The sequence below is a fragment of the Pristis pectinata genome, chromosome X, assembly GCF_009764475.1.
Source record: "Pristis pectinata isolate sPriPec2 chromosome X, sPriPec2.1.pri, whole genome shotgun sequence".
NCBI lineage: Eukaryota > Metazoa > Chordata > Chondrichthyes > Rhinopristiformes > Pristidae > Pristis > Pristis pectinata.
The window spans coordinates 6,732,606-6,755,499 of record NC_067450.1 but is presented as its reverse complement, the minus strand read 5'-3'; the positions used below and the strand labels follow the sequence as shown (position 1 = coordinate 6,755,499).

Here is a 22,894-nt window from a genome sequence, read left to right as displayed (position 1 = left end):
CTAGGAGCTAATTATTTTAAATAGGGCTTCTGAAATGCAAACAAAAATACTGAGGGTAAGCAGTTTTAAATGCAAGCAGAATTAGCCACAGTCACAATGAATAACTGAACGTGATTTGTTTTTACCTCAAGGAAGCTTTCCTTTATTATTATTACAGTACAATACATGAGCAATCAATTACATTTTGTAGGGTACTCATCTCCGTGTTCACAGCACCCATGGGCTTTAGATAAACACTTCACCAACCTCCTGTGAATTTATTACCTTGAAGGTCATAGCTGGTCCTATTTGTCACACCACGTGCTATGACTGGAGCCCACCCACAATGCATCTGGCATGAGAATCTCTAATGAACTGGATAACCTTCCTTCCACTCATGCTTTTTTCATCCTATAAAGTTTACAGCACAGAAACTGCCGGCCCGGTTTGCCTGCCTTGTGTCAGTCGGTGTTGATTCTCACTTCTGCTGCCTTCTGCCCAATTTCAACTAAGCTCCTCTGCAGACACTTCTTCTCCTCTCTTCACCACTTGTTCAACTGGCCTCCCACTCCTTCCTCTCAGCAGTGTTACAAAACAGAAGTACGTCATAAACTTACAGAGTCATTTAGTACAGAAGCAGGCCCTTTGGCCCATCAAGTCTGTGCTGACCATCAAGCACAGATTTGCGCAAATCCCACTTTTAATCTTCCCATAGATTCTATCAACCACCAACACACCAGGGAAAATTTACAGCAGCCAATTAACCTACCAACCTGCACGTCTTTGGGATGTGGGAGGAAACCGAAGCACCCGGGGGAAACCCACACAGTCACAGGAAGAACGTGCAAACTCCACACAGACAGCATTGGAGGTCAGGATTGAACCCAGGTCTCTGGAGCTGCACCACTGTGTTGTAGTGTGTGCCGTTTAAGAGGGCAAAACAAAATAATCGAAACAAATTAAATTTTCAGTGGAAATGGATCAGTGGATGTCCTATGGTGTGAACCAGTCTCTTCAAGTCTCATATGCCTCTCTCTGACGAAATCAGGACTTGGACAAGATTGCAAAAGAGATAATATTTCCCACAACTCTTTGTTTGAATCCCTCACACCACCTCTCTGCAGTACTAAAAGGGCTATTATTGGCCACTGACGTGACTGTGACAATGGTAAACACCCTTGTACATCCTTCTCAACCTTCAAGGAAGTTCTCAACATCCTCACTGACTCTTGGGAATCTTGGTCTTAAGGCCAACTCAAACTGGCAGAGAAGCATCCGGAAAGGCACTGAACACTCCAACAGGAGGCCAAGAGCAGAGGAAGGGTATCCCAAACAGAGCAACCACCTCTGTTCCACCTGCAGCAGAATCTGCGGCTCTCACATTGGCCTCATTTGGCCACCATGGCACTGGAGTGGAAGTGAATCATCATCGATCCCAAGTGACTGCCTTACAAGTTCCCCGTCACCTTCTGCAAGGAGGTTGGCTTGCTATTTATACTTGGACTGTGGGTGGTGGCTGAGTGGAATAAAATTATCCCAGTGCATCCAAGCTCCGATACCATCACTGACCTAACCACACATGATTATTGCTCAAAATGGCCATTCTCAGCTTGGACCATGGAACTCCTGATCAAAGCTGTGCTCTTTATATCGTGTCTTTCAGAACTTCAGCATACAAGGGACCGCTGCATTACAGAGGGGTTGATTTCCTGGAAAACGGTCCATATCAACATTTTCCATAACGCAAAACCCTATTTACCATTGAATTCCATGTTATACGTGGAGATACATTTCTACGGGATGTTTTTTGCTCAACACTAATGAGAGTACCATAGCTGCTGGTTCACGGCAGGGAGCCACTGAAGAGATTGCCTTGCCAGTTTCCAAAGCAAATCTATTAAGTGGCCAGCAGCTGCATTTGGAGACACAAGTGACTGCAGATGCTTGTCATATCCCAGCCTTCAGTTTTAATGGAGACATACACTTCTAAACACATACCAAATATAGGTAAGGTAGTTTAATGATATAGCTCACAAAAAATAACAGTGGTCGTTTAGGTTTACAACTTGCACTTAAACTTGCTGGACTGTTTCAGATATCTTGAGGATAAATAATATGGAAAACTCTTGAAAAAGGTCAAGAAATGCAAGTTGAAAAAAATTAAGGTAGACAAAATTTAGTGCTTCTTTTGCATTTTGTATTTACTTAATTTTTTCTCACATAAATTCTGTAAGAACAGATTTTTGGAGAGTGATTTGTGAATTCCATGAGGGCTAATTTCTGTAACCCAAATGGTCAAAACATGTGGGTTGCCTGTATCCAAAAGCACTTTACAGCCAATGAGTTGCTTGCAATCACTGCTGTAATGTAGCAAGATCCCACTAACGGCAATGTTACAGATAATTCAGTTGAAATGAATGAATTCTCTAAACAGCCTGGGTGTTAACTTTCTCCAGGTGTCTAGTCTAGAAAGCACCAAAGCAGGACCTGTTCAGCAACTTAATGGCTAAACCGCTCGCCATCTTAATATATAGCATACGAAATGGTCAGCTAAAATGAGCAAAAAAAGTTTTTTTTTGCAATGCCAGTGAAATTAAAATGGGATTGAGTGGGAATCTGACCAAGGGATTGCATAGCAAAGCAAAGGAGGGTTGGAAAAGGGGGCAACCCAGAATTTATTTAAAAACAGAAAATCCTGGAAAAGCTCAGGCAACATTTGTGGAAAGAGAAACAATTAATGTTTCTGGTCTACAACCATTTGTCAGACTGGGAAAGAAAGAATTTTTTATGACTTATCAAGGTTCTTGGAAACATCCTACACTATGAATTACTTTAAATGCAACCATAGCATCAGTAACAGCAGCTACCATTTTTTCCCTGGACAGCTAGATCCCATCAACAGCAAAGCAATGAAAGACTGGTCAATAGGTTTGTGGTGCTGTCGGTTGAGGTAAGGATGTTGGTCTGGGCACTAAAAAAGAGAAGTAAATTCAATTTTTCACATGCTCTTGTCACCAAGCTCTATGCAGATGGACAGTGCAGTATAGAGAGGAAGGGACAACACAAGAAGGCAGAAGGAAGATTTTTGTGCTGTCGAAGCTGTCCAGCAGAGGGTGTATTTTGTTTTAAATTTATAGAGATAAACAGTGTTATTTAAATACCTATGATAAGCGTAATAGGCTTGAACTGGTCTTACCACCATGGCAAGACTCATCAGCTTGAAGATATGAAGATCAGCAAAGCAAGAAAGGGCAATGTTACAATATACAAACCGCTAAAAGTACACCGTCAGTGGGGATGGGGTGGGGGGTGGTGGTTGGGGGCGGGTTGGGGAGGGTGGGGTGGTGGGTGGGGGGGGCGAGAACAGACCTAGCTGAAGTGACATTGGTGGCACTGTATAAATGAAAAGCATCCACTTGGATGTTCTTTGGTCTTTAATCCAGAAGGATTAGTAACAAAAATGGCTATTTTGTCTGTAATTCTTCATTTATAGGTCGTGTGGATTTGTTTCCCGAACTCTGAACAATTTCAGAGTTAACCATGTTGGTGGGTCTAGAGTCACAGGTAATCCAGACCAGGTAAGGATGGCAGATTTCCTTCGGAAAGGACTTGAGGGCTAAATATTGGCCAGGATATGCCGATAACTCCCCTGCTCTTCTTCTTCATGGGATCCTTTACACTTATCTGGGAAAGCAGATGCTGCCCATGGTTTAACATCTCATCCAAGAGACATTCCTTCTGTCTTGCTCCCACCCTAGATTTTTGCGCTCAGAGTGGTACCCATGATCTTCTGATTATGAAGCAGGAGTGTCCTCTCCTCAGCCACACTACCAAAGCCCACACTACGGCAGGTAAGATGAATCCAACTCCTGCTCTCTATCTCTGATTTGTTTTGCACCAATACTTTGCATGATTTCTGTATAAATAATACTAATAGTTTCTTCTAAGCTCCCGTGCATTGCTGCTCCCCTTGAAAGAGCAAGAGGTTTCACCAGGAGAAATGATTTATGATGGATTTTTAACAGCTTTTGTTTGCAGTATCAGTTTGTGTTGAATAGCGAAGGGCCCTGGAGGAAGAAGCTTTGAGGAGGAGGAGAAGCAGGAAGATGAGGAGGTGGTGGTTATATTGGAAGTGTGAAAGACCTGGACGGAGATCAACTGAATGGAGGCACAATTAATAAAATAGATTTAAGATAAATGGGGAAGCAAGGTGAGAAACCACATTACTAAGCATTGTCCTTATAGAGGGTGGGTGCTCACTACTGATGAGGTGAGGACATTCAACCTACATACAATTTACTGCATTATTTCCCACTGAAAGGGTAGTACAGTGGGGCAGCAGGTAGAGCAGCTGCCTCACAGCTCCAGAGACCTCCGTTCGATCCCAACCTCGGGTGCTGTCTGTGTGGAGTTTGCACATTCTCCCTGTGACTGCGTGGGTTTCCCTCGGGTGCTCCGGTTTCCTCCCACATCCCAAAGACGTGTGGGTCGGTGGGTTAACTGGCCGCTGTAAATTGCTCCTGGTGTGTACGTGAGGGGTAGAATCTGGGGGAGTTGATGAGAATGTGGGGGAAAATAGGTTGCAAGGAGATAACGGGATTGCTGTGAGAGCTGGGATAGACTTGAAGGGCCAAATGGCCTCCCTCTCTTGTCATGAGAAAATATGAGAAATAAAAGCCTCTTTCTCAGTCAGCTCACTCCAATTACAACACCAATCCAACGTCATATGGTGCACCCAAATCTCTCTTCCTGTCTCATGATGCACAACTGCATGGAACTCCTCAAATGTAACAGTGGCCGTTCCCTGTGGCAATGGAAGGTCATTGTACTGTGTGGCTAGAACCAGTGTGGTGGGCCTAATGGCCTCCTTCCATGTGGATTTTATATAAATATCAGATACTTCAGCGATCAGGTGTAAAACTCTGGCGGGAACACTGAGAAGATGTCACCCCGAAGGCAGTGAAGGGAGTCTGTGGGTTTGTTCAGGTGGTCATTAAAGAAGTGGAGCCAGACAAGTATCTCCACCATAGACACAAATAGAGGATAATGACATGCCTTTCTGCAGCACTTCGCAACATACTGAGGTGCTTTGCAGCCAATGACAGGCTTCCAAAGTTTGGGGATGTTGCAACCCTGGAAATATGCTGGTCTATTTGTGCACAGCAAGCTCCCACGAAAGCAATGTGACAATGACCCGGTATTCTTTCCCCAGGAAACGATGTTGGGAAAATAATTATTGATAGAACACGGGGAGACTCTGCTGCTGTCCTTCGGAGTAACTGCCTCTGACCAGGTCTTGGCGTAACGTTCCACCCTCCGACAGTGCAGCATTCTCTCACTACTGCAGCTTAAATGCTTGAAATCCCTGAAGTGCAGCTTGAACCCTCCTTTGCATCAAGAGTCAAGTGCTTGCCCACTGAGGCACAAGTGAAACAGGCCTCAAAGGGACAGCTGCACTTGCCTGAGTAACAATGGCTGCATCTCACAAGAAAATCATTGGTTATAAGTTTCTGGGGATGTGAGAAGATGCTCACAGGGTCCGTTGGCTGGGACAGTGGAGCATGTGCCTCACAATCACCCGCTGAAGGGGTGCTTCAGGGCCAACTTGAGGACTACTCGCAGTGCAGAGGAAGAGCAAAGCTCCCATACAGAGGCAAGGTCTCAAGAAATGTATCAATCCCGCAGACAACTGGTAGAACCCACACCACAACTGGTCAGTATACTGCTGAGATTGATTTCATACATATGACATGCGGAACTATCCTCCACTTCACTGCACTTGTTCTATGGACATTATCCTGCTTTATGTTAAACTGGGAGAAGTTGCTATAGTTCCTGTTCCATTGAATAGGCTTTGTGTAGTGAATAAATTGACTCTGTTGAATAATCACTTATTTGTTCTGTTTGGGTTACAAGACATTGTCAATAAATATTCTGAATTCTGGGAATAAAAATTAAAAACTCTCAGTAGACTCCCATCAAATTCCAGACATCCTTCAAGGAAAGAGATTTGGGAGTCACACCAGTATAGATTTACTCTTAACTACTCTCTAAGCTCTAGTAAACCACTCAACCAGTCATAGAACCAGACAGCATGCAAACAGGCCCATTGGCCCACCAAGTCCATGCCAACCATCAACCACCCCTTTGCACTAACCCACAATCCCCTCAACGCCTCAGATTCTATCACCTACCTACACACTAGGCAAAATTTACAGCGGCCAATTATCCTACCAGCCCACACATCCGATGCCAGAAAGGCTAGAAATAGTAAAAAAAATGTTTAATCAAATATTTTAATTCAAAATTGTGTTAAAAATGCAACAGCAGCTTGGAGTTTTCCCTTACTTCCAAAGAATTACAACCATGTCACCTGAAGCAGAAACTCAAGTTTACCAAAATGATCCCTTTCCCAGCAATAAAGATGTTTCAAAAATTACTTTGTTGGTGATATGAAATGCTTCTGGTCCTCAAAATTTTGTTTCAACAAACAAAATATTGCAGTAATATGTTGGTAATCTGAAATAAAAGCAGAAAATGCTGGAAATGCTCAGTAGGTCATGCAGCAAGCAGACATTGCCTGGACCCGCTGAGTGTTTACAGCACTTTCTGTTTTTACTTCAAGTTGTGATAATTATTTGTCACAGTACAATAAAAGAGACCTCAGCTGCATTCCCAACCAACACTGGCAGATTCTGCGCAAGTTTAAAAAAAGATTAATGCCATGTTTCTTGTCCTTGTCATGAAGAAGATGAGATTCAGACACTGGCTGGGACCTTTTGTGAAGCTCACACAGCCTAAAGCAAAATTCTATTTCTTTGACCGCCTTAGGTTGTGGTTCACCTTATCACCTTTTCTGGGCATGGTTAGGGGACAGGGGGAATGATCTGTATTTTGCCAGGTTTTGAGCCGCTTGTGCAACAGTGCAATGAACCTGTGCGTGTGTGCACAAACATTTCTTTGATACATTAGGAGAGAAAACAATGTCCCCTCAAAGAGATAATTTGTGGAGCTTGACAGTAAATAAACCCAGTGCAAAGCTCTTTGGCTTCAACTCCTCGTGTGTGCTAAATTAAATCAATCTCGGAGCAGGCCTCTCTACACTCCAAGGTCAACAGACTTCTAAAAATTCTCTGTATTTGTTGACCTACCAGCAGTTTATTTCTCTTCGTGTAGAAGCTACTCCTTCAACAATGGTGGCAATAATTGGCTGGCCGTCTATCACAAGACAAGCTGAGAAGCCCCAGGTTGTGTCAACGTTTGCAAGCTCTTCTTTACATAGTACACAGTTACAGCCCCTCACTGCTCACTATGGATTTGTATGTCGAGAATACCTGCAATGCAAGGTACCAGTGAGCTGCCGGACACCACAATTTTTGTGTATATTCTGGCCTCTGCCCTATTCCTTTCCAGTCCTGATGAAGGGTCTCGGCCCAAAATGTCAACTGTTTATTTCCCTCCATAGATGCTGCCTGACCTGCTGAGTTCCTCCAGCAGTTTTTGTGTATTGCTCCAGATTCCAGCATCTGCAGAATTTCTTGTGCCTCCAGACACCACAATTGTTATCTTCAAGGGAGGAAAATAATAGGGAAGGGTAGAGTTTAAACTACAAACTCATAGAATAATCTCTGCTTCTGTTAAATTGTGTCAATTGTAGCCAACTTTCCATGTCAAAAGAAAATAAAAAGACTGCAGATGCTGGAAATCTGATCTAAAAACAAGGGAATGCTGGAAATAGTCAGCAGGTCAGGCAGTTTCTGTGGAAAGAGAAGCAGAGTTAATGTTTCAGGTCAGAGATCCTTCGTGAGAAACAGAATTCAGTTTTCAGGTCTTTGGCCTGAAACATTAACTTTGTTTTCTTTCCACATAGGCTGCCTGACCTGCTGAGTGTTTCCAGCATTTCCTGTTTTTATTCCATATCAAAAGGTCTAATCTCAAAATCCAAAACTTTTACCTGACACCATCCTTGATACTTCGTAGGGACTGCAAAGTCCCTTACTGCACTTCCCAAGGTTCAATGTGCAGTTCACCATGAATCAGGTATGGTGGTCTGACAACCAGCTGTATTTAAAGCACTTTGTTGGAAGTTACCCCACCATTTGCCAGTAAGCCTATTGTTTTGGATCAATCACTTGATGTGGACATTGCTGGATTATCAATCCCTCAACTGTCCTTAAACTGAGAGACCTTTCCTGGACGATTTCAGAGGACAGTTAAGAGTGAATCACATTTCTGTGGGTCTGAAGTTACACGTACGGCCAGATTCCTTTCTCTGAAGGACATGAGTGAACAAGGTGGGATTTTACAACAAACTGTTATTGCATGGTCACCAGCTTTTAATTCTAAATTTACTTAATTAGAAATTTAAATTCCCCAGATACCGTGGTGGAATTTGAACTCATGCTACTGGATCAATAAACCTGTTATCCAAACACTCACTGAGCAATGTAACTGTAATGCCAATGTACCTGTAAGCCAGGAGAGAAAATTGTCGCAATATAATCCCTTAATTCTTTCCATGCATTTTGAATGTGAAGAAAGTGTTTGTGGATGATAAAACTTCGTACAATTCACCACCTTTCCTCAAGAATACACCTCACACATAAAAAAGGCAACAATAGCATGGACATCATGTACAACACACAGACATTTTCTACTTGTGTAGGAGGTAAACACCATTAGAATGGAAGATTCTGTCTTTGAATAAAATTGCAGTACTACCCAAGAGGCTGAACAAAAATCAATACCAACTCCATCAAAACACACTGCTTCAGCCGCTCTCAATTTCTTTTTAATGTGGGCATTCAGTTGTGATATGGGCATGACTGGCGAGACCAGCATTTATTGCCCATCCCTAATTATCCTTGAGGTGGGTGTGTCTCTCTTTGAACCACTGCTATCCTTCCAGTGAAGGTGCTCCCACAGTGCTGTGGGGGAGGGAGTTCCAGGATTTGGACCCAGTGACAATGAAGGGACAATAATATATTTCTGAGTCAGGAATGTGTTTGACTTGGAGGGGAACCTGCAGCTGTTCCTTTATGTCTGTTACCCTTGTCCTACTTGGTGGCTGAGGTCAAGGTTTGGAGGTTCTGTCGGAGTAGCTTAGGTGAGTAACTGCAGTATATGTTGTAGTTGGTACACACTGCGGCCACTGTGCGCTGGTGGTGGAGGGGATGAATGTTTAGGGTGGTGGATGGGGTGTCAATCAAGAGTTTTACTTCATCATGCTCCTGACTTGTGCTTTGTAGATGGTGGAATGGCTTTGGGGAGTCAGGAGGTGAGTCACTCACCAAAGGATACCCAGCCTCTGATCTGCTCTTGTAACCATTGTATTTATGTGGCTGGTCCACTTGAGTTTCTGGTCAATGGTGACCCCCAGGATATAGATGGCAGTGGACTCAGCAAAGGCAATGTCACTGAATGTCAAGGGTAGACATTGCCTGGCAGTTTCATGGCATAAATGTTACTTCACACTTATCAGTCCACATCTGAACATTGTCTATGTCTTGTTGCATGCAGGCATGGACTGTTTCATTTGCTGTGGAGTTGCAAATGGAATTGAACATTGTGGAATTATCATGAAGAAGGCATTTGGCATGTTTGCCTTTGTAGGCCGAAGCGTTGAGTGCAACAGTTGGTCTGTCACATTGCAGCTGTATAAAACATTGGTCAGGCCACACTGGAGTATTGTGTACAGTTCTGGTTGCCACACTGCAGGAAGGATGTGGTAGTATTAGAGAGAGTGCAGAAGAGATTCACCAGGATGTGGCCTGGAATGGAGGGCTGTAGTTATAAGGAGAGATTGGACAGGCTGGGTTTGTTCTCACTGGAATGTAGGAGGCTGAGGGGTGACCTGATTGAAGTTTATAAAGTTATGAGGGACATAGATAAGGTAGATTGTCAAGTATCTATCCTAGGGTAGGGGAGTCTAAAGCTAGAGGGCGCAGGTTTAAGGTGAGAGAGGGGAAATGTAAAGGAGATCTGAGAGATATGTTTTTCACACAGAGGATGCTGATTATCTGAAATAAGCTGCCAGAGGAGGTGGTAGGGGCAGATACTATCACAGAGTTTAAAAGGCATTTGGACAGGTAGTTGGACAGGAAAGGCCTATAGGGATATGGGCCAAATGCTGGCAAATGGGATTAGTGTATATAGGTATCATAGTTGGGATGGATGAGTTGGGCTGAAGGGCCTGTTTCTGTGCTGTACAACTCCATGACTCTCTGACTTCTGACCTTATGATGGAAGGAAGGTCATTGATGAAGCAACTGAAGATGGTTCATCCCTGGACACTGCCCTGAGGAACTCAGGCAATGATGCCCTGGGACTGGGATGATTGACCTCCAACAACTGCAACTATCTTCCTTTGTGTGAGCTCTGACCCCAACCACTGGAGTGTTTTCCCCTTGATGCTCTTTAATATGAGGTTGACCAGTGCTCCTTGGGCCAAGTCCCTTCGAGTAAGTGCAAGCTATGCCTGAGCAGGTACAGTTCTCTTTTTTAAGTCAGAATGTTGTGGATTCAAGTCCTTTTCCAGAGATCTGAGCATTGAAAATCCGGGCTGAACTTCTAGTGCGGTACTTGGAGGCTACATTGTCATCAAGGTTCAGCCCTAGAAATTTAACACAATGTTTATGTATGCCATCCAATTAGTATTTTATCGAGGAAGCAACAGCATGATTCCTGAACCATATTAAATTGCTTCTTGGTCCTCCGTGCATACGAGGCATTTAAGCACGGAGATGCCCAGATAACACAGTGGTGTGTTCGGACACCTCCACCACAAATATCACTCGTGTACCTGTGGCCTGTAAATTGCGAGGGGAAAGCTCAGGCAAAAGCAGGTCTTCCTATCGAAAGGGAGCCCTGTTTGAGTGGCAGTTAACAGGAGCTGCTTTACTTGGAACCTAGTGCCTGGATCCTCTTGTTCACTTCTAAAATGGTACTTGCCCCATTACACCTACCCCCCCCCCTCCCAGTGTTGCAGGTCTTCATTCCCACCCCCTCCACCAAACAAACATGTCCTGGATGCTTGCCAGCCACTCCCCAAGGCCGATCATGACCCACCCACCCACAACCAAACAGCCAGCTGAGGTCAACCTTCCCCCTCAACACCCACCTCCTCTTCCACCACAACCAGGTTCTTCCACCAGCTCTAGAATGGCTGAGTAAAGGGATTGACACACACAAAGTGTGCAAGACATTGGATCTTGCTTTGGGAGTGGGAGGGTGCCCCACACACACAAGGTGCAGGCCCACTGCATATCAATGGCATAATCTGCGCAGAAGGATTTCTAAACCGGAGACATAAAAGACTACAGATGCTGGAACCTAGAGCGAAAAAAAAACAAATCACTGGAGGAACTCAGCAGGTTGAGGAGAATCTGGTGGGGGAAAAGGAATTACCAGTCTTGATGCAGGGTTTCAACCTGAAACATCGACAATTCCTTTCCTTCCACAGATGCTGCTCGACCCACTGAGTTCCTCCAGCAGATTGTTTTTTGCTCCAGAACTTCTATAAGCTGCCTGCTTTTAGATGAAGCATTGGACCAGGGTCCCTGTCTGCTCGCTGAGGTGGTCAGACAAGAACCCATTTTGGTGAAGAGCAGTCTCAGGGTTTACATCTATTCCTCACTCAAAACCACCGGGAATTATCCGGTTATTATCACATGGTTAGCAGGAGCTTATTGTGTAAACATCACAACAGCAACTACACTTCGATGGCAGTAAACTCAGAGTGATAGGCGCTATGGAAATGCAAATCTACAAGCTTTAAGCGATTTATGTACCTTTGCTTTTTTTGCTTGTCAGCATTAAGATAGTTTGCCTCTTTTAGAACTCCATCTGCCACAGTTTTGCCCACTCAGTGTGTTGTCTGTGTCACTTTGCAACTGCGAGCTAAAATTACTCATTCTGGAAGAACCAGGGATTATTTTTGGGACTGTTGCATCAGAAAGAGATCACAGGCACAAGGATGCTTTTGCCAGATTTTAGATTGCAGTGGGTGTTTATTACAGGCTACTTGACAGAAGCAGCAACATCCCTTTACTATACAAAGGCTACATCTAAACGAGGCTGAGGATAATTCCGATGTCAAATCGTTCATTGGAGGAGGAGCACCTCATACACAGCAAGCCCGCGGTTCACAGCCAGACACGGGGAGGGGCGTTTGAGGATAGCCATTCAAAGTCAGAGATAAGGCTCCCTGACGAGAGGCAGGTCCTGATCAATGAGCCTTTGCAAGATGCCATCTGTCTTAGTTACAAACATTTTTATGAGAAACCATGGGCACAACAGGGCTAAGCTGATACAGAAATTAGGAGCAGGAACTGGCTATTCCAACAGTCCATATGATCATGCCTGATGATCCAACTTCATAGAGTCATAGAGCAATACAGCACGGATACAGGCCCTTCAGCCCAACCAGTCTATGCTGACCATGGTGCCCACCCAGCTAGTCCCAATTTCCTGCGTTCGGCCCATATCCCTCCAGGCCCCGTCCCTCCATGTACCTATCCGTGCTAATTAAACTATACTATTGTACCCGCCTCAACCACTTCCTCTGGCAGCTCGTTCCATATACTCACCACCCTCTGCGTGAAATAGTTGCCCCACAAGTCCCTTTTAAATCTTTCCCTCTCACCCTAAATCTATGCCTCCTAGTTTTGGACTCCCCTACCCTGGGGAAAAGACTGTTACTGTCCACCTTATCTATGCCTCATAATTTTTAAATATTTCTATAAGGTCACCCCTCATTCTCCTACGTTCCAAGGAATAAAGACCCAGCCTGGCCAACCTCTCCCTGTAACTCAGGCCCTCCAGTCCTGGCAACATCCTTGTAAATCTTCTCTGCACTCCTTCCAGTTTAACCGCGTCTTTCCTATAACAGGGTGACCAAAACTGTGCACAATATTCCAAGTGTGGCCTCACTAACGACTTATACAACTGCAACATAATGTCCCAGCTCCTATAATCAATGCTCTGACTGATGAAGGCCAGCATACTCATCAGTCCCCTGATGATGAAAATCAAAAAATTGCAGATGCTGAAAATCCAACATAAACACTCAACAGGTCAGGCAGCATCTGATACTGCCTGAGCTGTTGAGAGTTTCCAGCCTTTTCTGTTTTTATTTCAGTTCCCTGTTCCTGCTTTCTCCTCATATCCCTTGATCCCTTTATCTAACTTCTTCTTGAAGATATTTAATGATTTGACTTCAACTGCCTTCTGTGGTTTCCAATTCCACAGGTTCACCACTCTCTGGGTGAAGAAATTTCTCCCTGTCTCAACCCTAGATGGCCTACCTTGTATCCTTAGGCAGTGACTGCTGGTTCCGGACTTCCCATCACCGGGAATATCCTTCCTGCATCTGGTCTGTCCATTCCTGTCAGGGTTTGAGGTTTCAATGAGATGCCCTCTCATTCTGCCAGACTCCAGTGAGTACAAGCAATGGTTCCAATCTCTCTATGTCAGTCGGTCCTGCCATCCCAGGAATCAGTCTGCTGAACCCCCTCTGTAGCAAGAAAACCCTTGGATCAGGAGACCTAAACTGTATACACTGTTGAAGGTGTGGTCCCACCATGGCCCTACAACAAATCCTCCGGCTCCTGTACTCAAATCCTCTCACAATGAAGGCCAACGTACCATTTGCTGCCTTAACCACCTGCTGCACCTTCATCGACCAGTGTACAAGGTCACCCAGGTCTCGTTGTACCTTCCCTTTACCCAATCTATTGCCTTTTAGATAATGATCTGCCTTCCCGTCTTTGCCACCAAAGTAGATAACCTCACATTTACCCACATTAGTCTACACCTGCCATGCATTTGCCCACTCCCTCAACCTGTCCAAATCCCTCTGGAACCTCTCTGCATCCTCCCCACAGCTCCCACTCCCACCCGTGTCACCCACACCCTTGGAGATGTCACATTTAATTCTTTCATCTAACTCACTAATATACATTGTGAATAGCTGGGGTCCGTGCACAGAACCCTGTGGAACCCCACCGGTCGCTGCCTGCCAATCGGATCTGCTCATTCTGACTGTTACCTGTCAGCCAACCAGCTCTCTATCCATGTCAGTACATTACTCCTAATCCCATGTGCTTTCGTTTTGTACCCTTACGTGGGACCTTGTCAAAACCTTTCTGACATCTTTAATAATGGACTTGAGCATTTTCACCACTACCAATGTCAGACCAACTGGACTACTATTTCCCAATTTCTCTCTCCTTTTTTTAAATAGTTGGGTTACATTAGCTAGCCTCCAATCCATAGGAATTGATCCAGAGTCCAAAGAATGTTGGGAAATAACCACCAATGCATCCACTATTCCTTAATACTCTGGGATGCAGATTATGGAGCCCTGCAGATTTATCAGCTGTCAGTCCAATTCAGTTCCCTGACACCATTTCCCCACTCACACTGCTTGCCTTCAGTTTCTCCCTCTCACCAGGTTCTTGGTTTCCTGACACTTTATTCAATTGGTTCTGACATTTCTTTGTCCCCCATTATAAAATCCCCTGTTTCTAACTGTGAGGGGCTTTTATGTTGCCTGCAAGCTCACTCTTGTGCAACAGAAAAACTAACTGTAAAATCATACAGTTCCCAAAGTGGCCGAGTGGTGGTCCAGCAAGATCAAATCCCATCAGAGTAGATGTGGAATTTAACTTCAGTTGTTGATCTTGGATTTTTAAAAACTCAGTAATGCTGAGCATGAAACTTCTGGATTGTTGCAAAAGCCCATCTGGTTCATTGATACCTTTCAGGGAAGTGAATCCACCACCCTCACCCAGTCTGGCCCATATGTGACTCCACACCTACCAATGTGCTCAACTGTGAAGTGACCCAGCAAGCCGCTCTGTTCAGGGGCAATTGGAGATGGGCAATAAATGCTGGCCTTACCAGTGATATCCAGAACACCACCCCTCCCCCCTCCTCTCCCCGCAGAAATTGGGCTGAGTCTCACTGGCTGTGCCTAGTGATTATGAACGAAGCCATTTAAGTCTTGATTTACTGTTGGTTTTGGCTGCCCTACCCCAGGTCAAATCCGTCACCTGTTGCTGGGCTGCTGCAACCCTCATGGGGTCCAACAGCAGATCCCAGCCTTACGGGGGCATTGCCTGTCAGAAGTTTCTTCAGTCGGCCTTGGCACAGGATCTGAGAGCCCACTAATTTCAATGGAATTTCCAGTCCTGCACAGTTAGAGACAGAACTGAAGGTTACGTTTTCTTTTAATTATTCTGCTTCTGTTTAATGTTTTTAATTATTTCAATCTGTCTTTGGTGTACTTCATTTTTTTCCAAACTCTTTAATGTTTTTATTTGCTTTAATTTTAATGATTTTTAAATGACTTTCTGAATTAAAAAAATGTTAACATCAATGACAGCTTTGACAGGAGGCAAAGCTCCACCCTCCCAACCCAGATTTGCCTTCTGAGAAAGCCTGTCGGAGGCACTGGGGGCGGGGCTTCATCACAATTCTGACTGTGAGTCACCGCTGGGAAGACACCACACGACTTTGGGGTAGGGAGTCCCAGTGAGGTCGGTCTAGGTAAGTGCAAGAACCACAGGTGGTGGGGGCAGCGGGGGTGGGAGAATAGTGGGGATGGTCCAGTCTATTCCACTCTGACCCAATGGGTTCTTCCAGTTCACTCCCATTTGCAGCCAGATAAAATGTCAATTGGTTGGGTTTGTGTAGTATAAGCAAGAGTTTGATGTCTCAACCTGGACTTGTGTGCAACTCTATAAAGTTTGGTGAATCTGCTGGAGAAGTTTAACATTCTCAACTCCTCATTACATTAACTGAGCCACAATTTTAGGGCTTACCCTTTTACTGCGGAAAGAACTCAAATTTGTCATGGTCTGCCCAGGGCTTTTATATTTACTAATTATGGAAAGCCTCAGTGTTCATCTGAATAGTTTAATGTCTTTCCTGGATAGGTGATTAACAAAATAGAAAATGAGAAATAGACGGGTGTTTTAAATTACATTACAAATAACATTATATCCTAAAATATATCAGCTGAGAGCACTTTCATAAAGAACTCAATATTTCATACTTTATTTCCTAAATTAAAATGCTATACTAAATTAATTTTTATTAAAGTCCAAAGCTGAAATGACGAACAATTAAACAGATTTCATATCCTGCAATAAGTTTAATCACTTTGTCCATTTGGATCAGTGCAGCAGAGCATCCTCCAGACCAGAAATGACATTACTTTTACTCCTTGCTTACTATAAAGTAGCATTTTTGTGTCTGTAGCCAGGTTCCTTAAATAAATTTTCGATCTTTAATGGGCATTAGCTTGGTGTAGAATAAATCTCCGCCCAGACTTTTCAACAACAAATGGGAGACTCTCATGAATACTTAGTTCAGAGTATTATTTTCCAGCTCACACTAGCCCAGCCTCAGACCATTACCTGACACCTCTGGCAATATTGCTCCTCTCAGACCCTCCTGGGCCATAACCCGGGACTGAAGATCGAGTCATCAGTGCCTGGCGGTTCACTCACCTCATTCCCTCTCTAGTTTTCCTTACTCCACTTCCTCTCTCGGCCTTCAACGGCAGACTTCCCCAACTACACTCCACTTTCACTTCCACTTCCTTCTGTAAGGCAGTCAGCTCAGGTTCTTGCCCATTTGCTTGTCATTCACTATACCTCCTGCGACTGTTAACTATTCCAACCACACCTCTCCACCCCCCCCCCCCGCCCCCACCTCTTTAACCCGTTCCAGTTTTCCAGCCCCAACCTTTTACAATGGATGGGCCATCCCTTCACACCTTGATAATCCACCTGTGTGGACGATGGACCCTCTGCAGTAGTTACTGTGCTTCATCAGACTGTCTTGTACTTGATATCTCATCAGCTGTTCAATTATCCATTTAGGCGATCACAACTCATTCCACCTCTGCACATATTGGCTCAGGTTTTCTTTCTCAGGTAACACAGACTGGCCTCCAGCTCTGCATTTCACAGCTTTGACATTCCTTTGTTTGTGTTTTCTCTTTCTAACTGCTCTCACCTCACAGATTTTAAGCTTTGTTGTTTGTGTTCTCTCACTAACTGCTCTCATTGATTGATCAACCAGTTACTCCATCAACATCTTATCCCCACAACAACCCTGATCTTACCCTATCAGGTATATCCCTTTGTCCTATTCGTCCCTCTTTCACCTTCTCTGCAATTTAAAACTAAACTGTTTTCTCATTTTCTCGTTCTGATGAAGGGTCCCAGATCTGAAACATTCACTCTGTTTCTCTCTCCACAGATGCTGCCTGACCTGCTGAGTGTTTCCAATATTTGCAGAAGGGAGAAATTTCTTCACCCAGAGGGTAGTGAATCTCTACTCGAGGGGGCTGTGGAGGTTTAGTTGTGGCTGAGTGGTTAAAGCGATGGACTAAAAATCCATTAGGGTCTCACTGCGCAGGTTCGAATCCTGCTAACTACGGTTACCTTTGGCGGCACGGTAGTGTAGCAGTTAGCGTAACGCAATTACAGCGCCAGCAACCCGGGTTCAATTCCGGCCACTGTCTGTAAGGAGTTTGTATGTTCTCCCCATGTCTGCGTGGGTTTCCTCCGGGTGCTCCGGTTTCCTCCCATATTCCAAAGACGTACAGGTTAGGAGCTATAGGCATGCTATGTTGGTGGCCGAAGAGTGGCGACACTTGCGGGCTGCCCCCAGAAACACTCTCAGTAACACAAAAAGACACATTTCACTATGTGTTTCGATGTACATGTGACTAATAAAGAAATATCTTATCTTATAACTTATATTCAAGGGAGAGATCGATAGGCTTTTCTTATAACTTATATTCAAGGGAGAGATCGATAGGCTTTTGGCTCTTAAGGGAATCGAGGATATGTGGTTAGTGCAGGAAAATGGTGCTGAGGTAAACGATCAGGCATGAGGGTCTGAATGGCTGACTCCTGCTCCTGTTTCTTATATTTTTATGTTCACAGTAAGCTTTCACAAACAACAAATAAATCTAGAATTTAAAAACAAAGCTAGTCTACGTAACAATAACCCTAAACTCCCGGATGGTTGGAAAACCACACCTGGTTCCCTTATCCACATCATGGAAGAAATCCCCACCTTTACCCAGTCTGATGTGTACGTGACTCCAGACCAACCAATGTTATTGGTTCTTAACTGCTTCCTCAGTTCGGGGGCAATGAGGGATGAACGATAAATACCGGCATTGCCAGCAACCATTGAAAGTGTCTACAGGAGGCACTGCCTTGAGAAGGCAACATCCATCATCAAAGATCCCCACCATCTGGGCCATGCCATCTTCTCACAGCTCCCATTGGGCAGGAGGTACAGAAGCCTTTAGTCCCACACCACCAGGTTCAGGAACAGCTACTTCCCTTCAACCATTCCATTCTTGAACCAACCGGCACAACCCTAATCACTACCTCAGTATAGCAACACTGACCACTTTGACCACTTTGCACTAAAATGGACTTTGTTTTTGTCCTAATTGTGTTTTTTCTTGTATAACTTTGTATAATTTATGTTTTTCTTGTGAATGTTGTGTATCTGATGCTGTGTGCCTGTGATGCTGCTGCAAGTAAGTTTTTTATTGCACCTGGAAATACATGTACTTGTGCATTTGATCATATATTTGACTTGACCTGACTTCCACATGTTGTGAACAAATAAAATAAAAAAGATTTTTAAAAAAGGGAATGCTGGAAATCTTCAGCAGGTCAGACAGCATCACTGGAGAGAGGGGTAGAGTTATCATTTCAGGTTGATGACCTTTCATCAGTTCTGGCCCTAAATTGTCAGAGATCTATTCCCTGCAATGACACAGACAATGCTTTGATTTTACCTTGTGCACCAGCCATGGAGAAAAAAGCTTTCCTTTTATCAAGATTTTCACTGACATTTTAACGGATGCTACTCACATTAACATTCCCTTTCATATATGCAGTTGGCATTGAAGAGCTCAGGAGTATTGCAGTACAGGGAAGCACTGCCTCAAAATGAGCAGGACATGGGTTTAGTTAAAAATTTGCAACAGAAGATGACTTCATAACTGCTGGAGTCTTTTAAAAGGTGGTTAGGTAGTTTCTTAAATGAGAGGACCATGGAAGGAAGTGAGAAATGAACAAGGAGGGTGTGATTACACCTGTGCAGAGAAAAACACTGGTGCACACCTGATGGGCTATTTCTCTCCTCCAATAGCCCATGACTGTCGTTCCCTGTTGCCCATCCAAAATTGACATAGGTGATTTGCACACATGCAAATCAAGGTAGTTCGTCAGTCAGTCTTTTTTAGAGATAGCACAGAGCATCACTGTCAGAAGCAAATGTCGATCCATTACAGTACTGGTTCCCAACTGTTTTGAATGGAAGGCTGACTTACTTGCCTTCAGTAAAATATACCCCCACCAATGCCTGATGATGCCTTCGTAAGGAGGTGGGACATCCCGGGGATTCCTGGATGCTCTTCGTAGACCTACAACCAGGGCAGCTGGCATGGAACATAGAACAGTACAGCACAGGAACAGGCCCTTCAGCTCACAATGTCTGTGCCGACCATGATGCCAATTTAAAATGCACATCTGCCTGCACGTGGTCCGTATCCCTCCATTCCCTGCCTGTTCATGTGTCTGTCTAAATGCCTCTTGAGCATTGCTGTTGTATCTGCTTCCACTACTGCCCCTGGCAGCCCATTCCAGGCACCATCCACTCTCTTGTCTCGTAAATCTCTTTTAAACTTTCCCCCTCTCACCTTGAACCTATGCCCTCCAGTATTTGACATTTCTACACAGGGAAAAAGACTCTGACCCTATCTGTGCCTCTCACAATTTTATAAACTCCTATCTGGTCCTCGCTCAGCCTCCGACGCTTCAGAGAAAACAACCCAAGTATATCCAACCTCTCCTTGCAGCTGATACTCTCCAATCCTGGCAACATCCTGGTGAACCTCTTCTGCACCCTTTCCAATGTCCCCTTGTCCTTCCTATAATGGGACGACCAGAACTGCACACAATACTCCAAGTGTGGCCTGACCAGAGTTTTATATAGCTGCAACATAGAAATCCTGACTTTTATAACACCACGATTAATGAAGGCAAGTATGCCGTACGCCTTCTTTACCACTCCATCTACTTGTGTTACCAGTTTCAGGGAACAATGGACTTGCATCTCAAGATCCCTCTGTATATCAATGCCCCTAAAGGTCCTGCCATTTACTGTGTACTTTCCTCTCACATTTGACCTCCCGAAGTGCAACATCTCACACTAATCCAGATTAAACTCCAACTGCCACTTCTTTGCCCATATTTCCAACTGAATACTTTGACAACCTCCCTCACTATCCACAACTCTGCCAATTTTTGTGTTGTTTGCGTGCCTTATTTTGTAGCTATGTGTCCTTGTTCGTGACTTTCCCATTAAGTTTATGACTCTCCATAAGGAAAGATATAGCAGTCCAAGGTATCACAATATGTGGGACAAGGCCTTTTCTTGTCTGTCATTGTCCCTACACTTTAATATGTTGTGGGACCTTTAAAGTCCATCTAAACCAGTTGAGGAATATTTCCAAGAGTCAGCCTGGACTGTATGCTCAAAGAAATTGAATATATCTGTAAAACTGCTGACAAACATCTGAAAGTTTCATCACCTTCATAACTAATTTTCACCATTCTCCCACTTTCATGTGGTCCATCCCAATTCTTCCCTTTCCTTTCTTGATTTGTCTGTCTCCATTTCATTAAATAGATTAGTGGCCAGTATCCATGACAAGTCCACAGACTCCCGCAACTACCTCCTCCCACCTTGCTTTCTGTAAAGATTCCATTCCATTCAACCAGTTTGTTCAGCTCGACACCAGTGCTTCCAAGATGTCCTCCTTTCTCTTCCAACACAGTTGACCCTGTCCTCAATCGCTCCATCTCCCTCATTTCTCCTCTTTTCCCACCCACTGGACTCCCGGTTGGTGTGTTGCCTCGCAGGTGCAAAGATCAGGGATGTCTCAGAGTGGCTGCAGGGCATTCTGGAAGGGGAGGGTGAACAGCCAGTTGTAGTGAATATCGGTATCAATGATATAGGAAAAGAACAGGATGAGGTCCTACAAGCCAAATTTAGGGAGCTCAGAGATCGATTAAAAAGTAGGACCTCAAAGGTAATAATCTCAGGACTGCTACCTCTGCCACGTGCTAATCAGAGTAGGAATAGCAGCATAGTTAGGATGAATATGTGGCTTGAGCAGTGGTGCAGGAGGGAGGGTTTTAGATTCCTGGGGCATTGGAACCAGTTCTGGGGGAGGTGGGACCAGTACAAACCGGACAGTCTGCACCTGGGCAGGATTGAGATCAGTGTCCTAGGGGGATTGTTTGCGAGTGCTGTTGGGGAGGGTTTAAACTAATATGGCAGGGGGGTGGGAATCCATGCAGAAAGACAGAGGGAAGCAAAGCAGAGACCAGAGTAAAAGTTAGAATAGAGAAAAGTAAGAGTGGAGTTCAGAAAAGTCAAACGCAAAGGACACAAAGATGACTAGATCTAAAAGGACAATGAGTGTAAGGGCACTTTATCTGAATGCCCTTAGTATTTGAAACAAGGTCAGTGAACTTGTGGCGCAAATCAGTACAAAGGGGTATGATTTGGTGGCCATTACAGAAACATGGTTGCAAGGTGGAGATGAGTGGGAATTAAATATCCAAGGGTATCAGGTAATACAGAAGGATAGGTAGGAAGGGAAGGGAGGTGGGGTGGTGCTCTTAATTAAGGATGAGATCAGGGCTATAGTGAGAGACAATATAAAATCTAGGGAGCAGGATGTTGAGTCCAGATTAGGAATAGTAAAGGGAAAAAGTCACCGGTGGGAGTTGTCTATGGGCCACTGCATAATAACATTACAGTGGCACAGGCAATAAACCAAGAAATATTTGATGCATGTAAGAATGGAATGGCAGTTGTCATGGGGGACTTTAACTTCCACATAGATTGGGAGAATCAAGTTGGTCGAGGCAGTCTTGAGGAGGACTTCATTAGAATGTATCCGTGATAGCTTTCTTGAACAGCATGTTAGTGAACCTACAAGGGAACGTGCTATCTTAGATCTGGTCCTGTGCAACGAGACAGGTAAAATTAACGATCTTGTAGTTAGGGATCCTCTTGGAAAGAGTGATCATAGTATGATTGAATTTCTCACACAAATGGAGGGTGCAATAGTTTGATCTAAAACCAGTGTATTTTGCCTAAACAAGGGAGACTACAACGGGATGAGGGAGGAGTTAGCTGGCGTAGACCGGGAACACAGGCAAAATGGTGGGACAGCTGGGGAACACTGGAAGACTTTCAAAGAGATTTTTCACAGTGCTCAACAAAAGTATATTCCAGTTAAAAGCAAGGACAGTAAGGGTGGGGAAAGCCAGCCTTGGATAACTAAGGAAATAAAGGATCAAGCTAAAAGCTCATGCACACAAAGTCGCCAAGAGCAGTGGGAAACTGGAAGATTGGGAAAACTTTAAAAAGCAACAAAGAGCCACAAAGCAAGCAATAAGGAAAGGGAAGATAGATTATGAAAGTAAACTAGCACAAAACTATAAAAACAGACAGTAAAAGTTCTTATAATTTTGTAAAGTAGAAAAGGGTGGCGGAAGTGAACGTGGGTCCCTTGGAAGATGAGAAGGGGGAATGAATATTGGGCAATGTGGAAATGGCCGAGGCCTTGAACAACAATTTTGTGTCGGTCTTCACGGTGGAGGACACACCTAACATGCCAAAGACATATGTTATGGATGGGATGGGAGGTGAGGACCTCGATACAATCGCTGTCACTAAAGAGGTAGTGCTGAGCAAACTAGTGGGCCTAAAGGTAGACAAGTCCCCTGGTCCTGATGGGATGCATCCCAGGGTACTGAAAGAAATGGCAGAAGTTATAGAGAGCCGTTTGTGA

The 22,894-nt window shown here is 44.3% G+C and overlaps 1 protein-coding gene, 1 long non-coding RNA gene and 1 other non-coding gene across 3 annotated transcripts in view; 1 reads left to right on the top strand and 2 right to left on the bottom strand.

Annotated features, from left to right (window-relative positions):
• asic1b (acid-sensing (proton-gated) ion channel 1b) overlaps positions 1-22,894 on the bottom strand; it is a 641,514-nt gene that overhangs the window by 528,220 nt on the left and 90,400 nt on the right. The gene's annotated exons all lie outside the window — the stretch shown is intronic.
• Positions 1-22,894, bottom strand: part of LOC127566964 (uncharacterized) — a 168,209-nt gene that overhangs the window by 67,626 nt on the left and 77,689 nt on the right. The window lies entirely within an intron of this gene.
• Positions 17,349-17,430, top strand: trnaf-aaa (transfer RNA phenylalanine (anticodon AAA)). The gene has a single exon. It is a non-coding gene; the product is annotated as a tRNA-Phe (tRNA).